This window comes from Zea mays, chromosome 4 (assembly GCF_902167145.1).
Source record: "Zea mays cultivar B73 chromosome 4, Zm-B73-REFERENCE-NAM-5.0, whole genome shotgun sequence".
Lineage (NCBI taxonomy): Eukaryota > Viridiplantae > Streptophyta > Magnoliopsida > Poales > Poaceae > Zea > Zea mays.
In genome coordinates, this window is record NC_050099.1 from 189,387,154 (window position 1) to 189,394,995 (window position 7,842).

Here is a 7,842-nt window from a genome sequence, read left to right on the forward strand (position 1 = left end):
TCTCGACCGGACATTATGCTTTCCGTATGCATGTGTGCAAGATTCCAAGCCGACCCTAAGGAAGCTCACCTTACGGCCGTAAAACGAATCTTGAGATATTTAGTTTATACTCCTAAGTTTGGGCTTTGGTATCCTAGGGGATCCACCTTTGACTTAATTGGTTATTCGGATGCCGATTGGGCAGGGTGTAAGATTAATAGAAAGAGCACATCGGGGACTTGCCAGTTCTTGGGAAGATCCTTGGTGTCTCGGGCTTCAAAGAAGCAAAATTCCGTCGCTCTTTCTACCGCCGAAGCCGAGTACATTGCCGCAGGCCATTGTTGCGCGCAACTACTTTGGATGAGGCAAACCCTTAGGGACTATGGTTACAAATTAACCAAAGTTCCTCTTCTATGTGATAATGAGAGTGCAATCCGCATGGCGGATTATCCCGCTGAGCATAACCGCACTAAACACATAGACATTCGGTATCATTTCCTAAGGGATCACCAACAAAAGGGAGATATCGAGATTGCATACATTAATACTAAGGATCAATTAGCCGATATCTTTACCAAGCCACTTGATGAACAAACCTTTAACAAACTTAGGCATGAGCTAAATATTCTTGATTCTAGGAACTTCTTTTGTTGATTTGCACACATAGCTCATTCATATACCTTTGATCATGTCTCTTTTATATGCCATGACTAATGTGTCTTCAAGTATATTTCAAAACAAGTCATAGGTGTATTGAAAGGGAATTGGAGTCTTCGGCGAAGACAAAGGCTTCCACTCCGTAACTCATCCTTCGCCGTCGCTCCGACCATCTTTCCGTCTTTGGTATAATCTTCACTCATGTTTTATTTTGCCAAAGGGGAGAAAGTTATTTAAAGGGCTCTAATGGTTCCGTTTTTGGCCACCACCACCAATTTCAAACTTTTAGTCTTTCAATTGGTTTTAAAGAAGAATTTTTCAAATTGGTATCTTATTTGTGATGTAATTTCAAATTGGCATACCCTCTTCAAGATTAACATCAAAACCCTCTTGAACACTAAGAGGAGGATTTCATTAAGGGGGAGTTTTGTTTAGTCAAAGGAAAAGCATTTGAAACAAGGGGAGAAAATTTCAAATCTTGAAAATGCTTCGCAAAATCTTATTCATTTACCTTTGGCTATTTGCAAAAAGACTTTGAAAAGGATTTACAAAAGAATTTGCAAAAACAAAACAAGTGGTGCAAGCGTGGTCCAAAATGTTAAAAATAAAAAGAAACAATCCATGCGTATTCTATAAGTATTTATATTGGCTCAATTCTAAGTAATCTTTGCACCTACATTATGCAATCTAGTTCAATTATGCACTTCAATACTTGCTTTAGTTTGTGTTGGCATCAATCACCAAAAAGGGGGAGATTGAAAGGGAATTAGGCTTACACCTATTTCCTAAATGATTTTGGTGGTTGAATTGCCCAACATAATAATTGGACTAACTAGTTTGCTCTAGTGTATAAGTTATACAGGTGCCAAAGGTTCAAAAAGCCAATAAAAGACAAAGAAAAGGGTTCAATAAAAGGAGCAAAGGGATAACCGAAGTGTGCCCTGGTCTGGCGCATCGGACTGTCCGGTGCACCAGGGGACTTCAAGCTAAACTTCGCACCTTCGGGAATTCTCAGGGGAGCTCCGCTATAATTCACCGGACTGTCCGGTGCTACACCGGACAGTGTCCGGTGCTCCAGAAGAGAGCAACCCTGAACTCGCCAGCTTCGGATTTCCGCTCCGCTATAATTCACCGGACATGTCCGGTGCACACCGGACTGTCCGGTGAGCCAGCGGAGCAACGGCTACTTCGCGCCAACGGTCGACTGCAACGCATTAAATGCGCGCCAGCGCGCGCAGAGGAGCAGAGCACGCGCGGGTGGCACACCGGACAGTCTACAATACTTGTCCGGTGCACCACCGGACAGCCAGGCGGGCCCACACGTCAGAGCTCCAACGGTCGGAACCCAACGACCTGGTGACGTGGCTGGCGCACCAGACAGTGTCCGGTGGCGCACCGGACTGTCCGGTGCGCCATGCGACAGCAGCCTCCACCAAACGACTAGTTTGGTGGTTGGGGTTATAAATACCCCCAACCACCCCACATTCAAGACATCCAAGTTTTCCAACTTCCAACCACTTACAAGAGCTAGGCATTCAATACAAGACACACCCAAGTGATCAAATCCTCTCCCAATTCCACAAAAGCTTTAGTGTTAAGTGAGAGTGATTTGTTGTGTTCTTTTGAGCTATTGCGCTTGGATTGCTTTCCTCTTTTTCATTCTTTCTTGAGATCAATACTCACTTGTAACCGAGGCAAGAGACACCAATTGTGTGGTGGTCCTTGCGGGGAAGTTTTGTTCCCAGTTGATTTGAGAAGAGAAAGCTCACTCGGTCCGAGGGACCGTTTGAGAGAGGGAAGGGGTTGAAAAAGACCCGGCCTTTGTGGCCTCCTCAACGGGGAGTAGGTTTGCGAGAACCGAAACTCGGTAAAACAAATCATGGTGTCTCACTTCTTATTCGCTCGCGATTTGTTTTGCGCCCTCTCTCTTGGACTCATTTTTATTTCTAACGCTAACCCGGCTTGTAGTTGTGATTAACTTTGTAAATTTAAGTTTCGCCCTATTCACCCCCCCTCTAGGCGACTTTCAGACACAATCGATCAAATGCGTGGAGGCGGAGTCTGGATGTCTTAGTATGCTTAGAGAATGCTTGGTGTACTCCTCCATGCGCCTAGGGTCCCTTTTATAGACCCAAGGCAGCTAGGAGCCATTGGAGATCAACTTGGAAGGCATTTCTTGCCTTCTGTCGAGTGGTGCACCGCCGGACATCCATTGTAGCGGTCCGGTGCACGATCTCCTTCCATATCGGGCGCTGCCGACCGTTGAGCCTCGGGACCATTTGGCGCATCGAACACTGTCCGGTGTGCCCAACCGACCGTTGGCGCGAGCCACGTGTCTGAGAGCACCTAGAGGGGGGGTGAATAGGTGATCCTGTAAAACTTCAAAACTTAAGCCACAAAAACTTGTTAAGTGTTAGCACAAGTATGACCAAGTGGCTAGAGAGGAGTCAAAACACAATAACCACAAGAAATCAATCACAGAGATGACACGGTGGTTATCCCGTGGTTCGGCCAAGTACAAAAACTTGCCTACTCCACGTTGTGGCGTCCCAACGGACGAGAGTTGCACTCAACTCCTCTCAAGTGATCCAATGATCAACTTGAATACCACGGTGTTCTTGCTTTTCTTTTCTCAATCCCGTTTGCGAGGAATCTCCACAACTTGGAGCCTCTCGCCCTTACAAAAGATGTTCACAGAGAATCACGGAGCAAGGTAGGGATTAGCAACTCACACACAACACAAAGATCACAGCGAATACGCACACACAAGACCCAGACTTGAGCTCAAAAGACTAGCACACTAGAACGGAGCTCAAATCACTAGAATATCGAACAAGTGTGCAAGATTGATGTGTGAGTGATCAAGAGTGCTCAAGGAATGCTTAGTGTCCTCCTCCATGCGCCTAGGGGTCCCTTTTATAGCCCCAAGGCAGCTAGGAGCCGTTGAGAACAAATCTGGAAGGCCATCTTTGCCTTCTGTCGTCGGGCGCACCGGACAGTCCGGTGCACACCGGACACTGTCCGGTGCCCGATTTCCTTCCTTAAACAGTGCGGTCGACCGTTGCAGATGCGGGAGCCGTTGGCGCACCGGACATGTCCGGTGCACACCGGACAGTCCGGTGCCCCCTTCCGACCGTTGGCTTGGCCACGTGTCCCGCGCAGATCGCGCGGCCGACCGTTGGCCTGGCTGACCGTTGGCTCACCGGACAGTCCGGTGCACACCGGACAGTCCGGTGAATTTTAGTCGTACGCCGTCGGCAAATTCCCGAGAGCGGCGTCTTCGGTCGAGGCAGCCTGGCGCACCGGACACTGTCCGGTGCCCCAGACCGAAACAGCCCCTTGGCTGTACACAGCCACCTTTTTCCTTTTCTTTTTCTTCCTGTTTCCAATACTTAGACAAGTATATTAGTACACAAAACCAATGTACTAAGACTTAGAAACATACCTTTGCTCTTGATTTGCACTTTGTTCATCCATTGCATAAATTCACATTTTAAGCACTTGAGTTGGCACTCAATCACCAAAATACTTAGAAATGGCCCAAGGGCACATTTCCCTTTCAATCTCCCCCTTTTTGGTGATTTATGCCAACACAACATAAAGCAACTAGAACAAGTGCGAAATCACTTCAAATAAAATTCAAATTGATTTTGACTCAATTTTGGCATATATGGATCATCCTTTGCCACCACTTGGTTTGTTTTTGGAAATCAAACTCAAATCTCTATCTCTATGTCAAACACACATATTGAGGCATAAAGAGAGTCATTCCGAAAGAGATTGATCAAAGATTTCAAAAACTCCTCCTATTTCCCATAATCAACATTTCTCCCCATACGAAGCCAACTTTTGACAAGAGAGACAATAAAAGAGTTTAACAAAACAAAAACTCTATTCTACTATTTTCAAAATCTCTCAAGTGGTAGCTGATCCATTTATTGCTTTGGCCTTTATTTTCTCCCCCTTTGGCATCAAGCACCAAAACGGAATCAATCTTGGCCCTTTAACCCCATTGCCTCACCAAAGTCTTCAATTAAGAGTACAAAGGCAATAAGATCTTAGAGATGAACTTGGAATAAGTTACCCTCTCATCGGAGTGCAGTGGAAGTCTTGCATGGTCCAAGTTCACCTTTCCCTTTCAATTCACCTTCAAGACTAAATCAAGCAAACTCAAGCAAATGGTTAGTCTCAAAGGGTCAAGTTGTAACACATCTCCCCCTAAACATGTGCATCACTTTGCAACGGACTTGTGAGGTCCAGGGAGTGTTTGTACAACTTGAGCACTACAATAAGCAACAAAATGCAGAATGAACCTGATCAAATGCATAAACACATGTATGCTACAATTCAATCCAAGTTCCGCGAATCTAAGACATTTAGCTCACTACGCAACCTGCAAAAGGTCTTCTCATCTAGAGGCTTAGTGAAGATATCGGCTAGCTGGTTCTCGGTGCTAACATGAAACACTTCGATATCTCCCTTTTGCTGGTGGTCTCTCAAAAAGTGATGCCGGATGTCTATGTGCTTTGTGCGGCTGTGTTCAACAGGATTTTCCGCCATGCGGATAGCACTCTCATTATCACATAGGAGTGGGACTTTGCTCAGATTGTAGCCAAAGTCCCGGAGGGTTTGCCTCATCCAAAGTAGTTGCGCGCAACACTGACCTGCGGCAACGTACTCGGCCTCAGCGGTGGATAGGGCAACGGAGGTTTGTTTCTTAGAGTTCCATGACACCAGGGACCTTCCTAAGAATTGGCACGTCCCTGATGTACTCTTCCTATCGACCTTACATCCAGCATAGTCGGAGTCTGAGTATCCAACCAAGTCAAAGGTAGACCCTTTTGGATACCAGAGTCCGAAGCAAGGCGTAGCAACTAAATATCTAAGAATTCGCTTCACCGCCACTAAGTGACATTCCTTAGGATCGGATTGAAATCTAGCACACATGCATACGCTAAGCATAATGTCCGGTCTACTAGCACATAAATAAAGTAAAGACCCTATCATTGACCGGTATGCTTTTTGATCAACGGACTTACCTCCTTTGTTGAGGTCTGTGTGTCCGTCGGTTCCCATCGGCGTCTTTGCGGGCTTGGCGTCCTTCATCCCAAACCTCTTTAGCAAGTCTTGCGTGTACTTCGTTTGGGAGATGAAAGTGCCGTCCTTGAGTTGCTTCACTTGGAACCCAAGGAAGTAGTTCAACTCGCCCATCATCGACATCTCGAATTTCTGCGTCATCACCCTGCTAAACTCTTCACAAGACTTTTGGTTAGTAGAACCAAATATTATGTCATCGACATAAATTTGGCACACAAACAAATCACCATTACAAGTCTTAGTAAAAAGAGTTGGATCGGCTTTCCCAACCTTGAAAGCATTAGCAATTAAGAAATCTCTAAGGCATTCATACCATGCTCTTGGGGCTTGCTTAAGTCCATAGAGCGCTTTAGAGAGCTTACACACGTGGTCAGGGTACCGTTCATCCTCGAAGCCAGGGGGTTGCTCTACGTACACCTCCTCCTTGATCGGCCCGTTGAGGAAAGCGCTCTTCACATCCATTTGGTACAACCTGAAAGAATGGTGAGCGGCATATGCTAGCAAGATTCGAATTGACTCTAGCCTAGCCACAGGAGCAAAAGTCTCCTCGAAATCCAAACCTGCGACTTGGGCATAACCTTTTGCCACAAGTCGAGCCTTGTTTCTCGTCACCACCCCGTGCTCGTCTTGTTTGTTGCGGAACACCCACTTGGTTCCCACAACATTTTGCTTCGGACGAGGCACCAGTGTCCAAACTTCATTCCTCTTGAAGTTGTTGAGCTCCTCCTGCATGGCCAACACCCAGTCCGGATCTAGCAAGGCCTCCTCTACCCTGAAAGGCTCAATAGAAGAGACAAAGGAGTAATGCTCACAAAAATTAACTAATCGAGAACGAGTAGTTACTCCCTTGCTAATGTCACCCAGAATTTGGTCGACGGGATGATCCCTTTGAATCATCGCTCGAACTTGGGTTGGAGGTGCCGGTTGCGCATCTTCCTCCATCACATGATCATCTTGTGCTCCCCCTTGATCACACGCCTCCTGTTGATGAACCTGTTCATCGTCTTGAGTTGGGGGTATCACCATAGTTGAGGAAGATGGTTGATCTCGTTCATCTTGTTCCTGTGGCCGCACTTCTCCAATCGCCATGGTTCGTATAGCGGCCGTTGGAACATCTTCTTCATCTACATCATCACAATCAACAACTTGCTCTCTTGGAGAGCCATTAGTCTCATCAAATACAACGTCGCTAGAGACTTCAACCAAACCCGATGATTTGTTGAAGACTCTATACGCCTTTGTATTTGAGTCATAACCTAATAAAAACCCTTCTACAGCTTTGGGAGCAAATTTAGAATTTCTACCCTTCTTTACTAGAATGTAGCACTTGCTCCCAAATACACGAAAATATGATACATTGGGTTTGTTACCGGTTAGAAGCTCATATGACGTCTTCTTGAGGAGGCGATGAAGGTAGACCCGTTGATGGCGTGGCAAGCCGTGTTCACGGCTTCCGACCAAAAACGCTCGGGGGTCTTGAACTCTCCAAGCATAGTCCTCGCCATGTCGATTAGCGTCCTGTTCTTCCTCTCTACCACACCATTTTGTTGTGGTGTGTAGGGAGCAGAGAACTCGTGCTTGATTCCTTCCTCCTCAAGGAACTTCTCCAGTTGAAGGTTCTTGAACTCGGACCCGTTGTCGCTCCTTATCTTCTTCACCTTGAGCTCAAACTCATTTTGAGCTCTCCTGAGGAAGCGCTTGAGGGTCCCTTGGGTTTCAGACTTATCCTGCAAAAAGAACACCCAAGTGAAGCGGGAAAAGTCATCAACAATAACTAGACCATACTTACTCCCTCCTATGCTCAGATAGGCGACGGGTCCGAAGAGGTCCATATGCAGCAGCTCCAGGGGTCTTGAAGTGGTCATCACATTCTTGCTGTGATGTGCTCCTCCCACTTGTTTGCCTGCTTGACAAGCTGCACAAGGTCTATCTTTTTCGAATTGCACGTTAGTCAAACCTATCATGTGTTCTCCCTTTAGAAGCTTGTGAAGGTTCTTCATCCCCACATGTGCTAAGCGGCGATGCCACAGCCAGCCCATGCTAGTCTTAGCTATTAAGCATGCATCTAGACCGGCCTCTTCTTTTGCAAAATCTACTAAATAAAGTTTG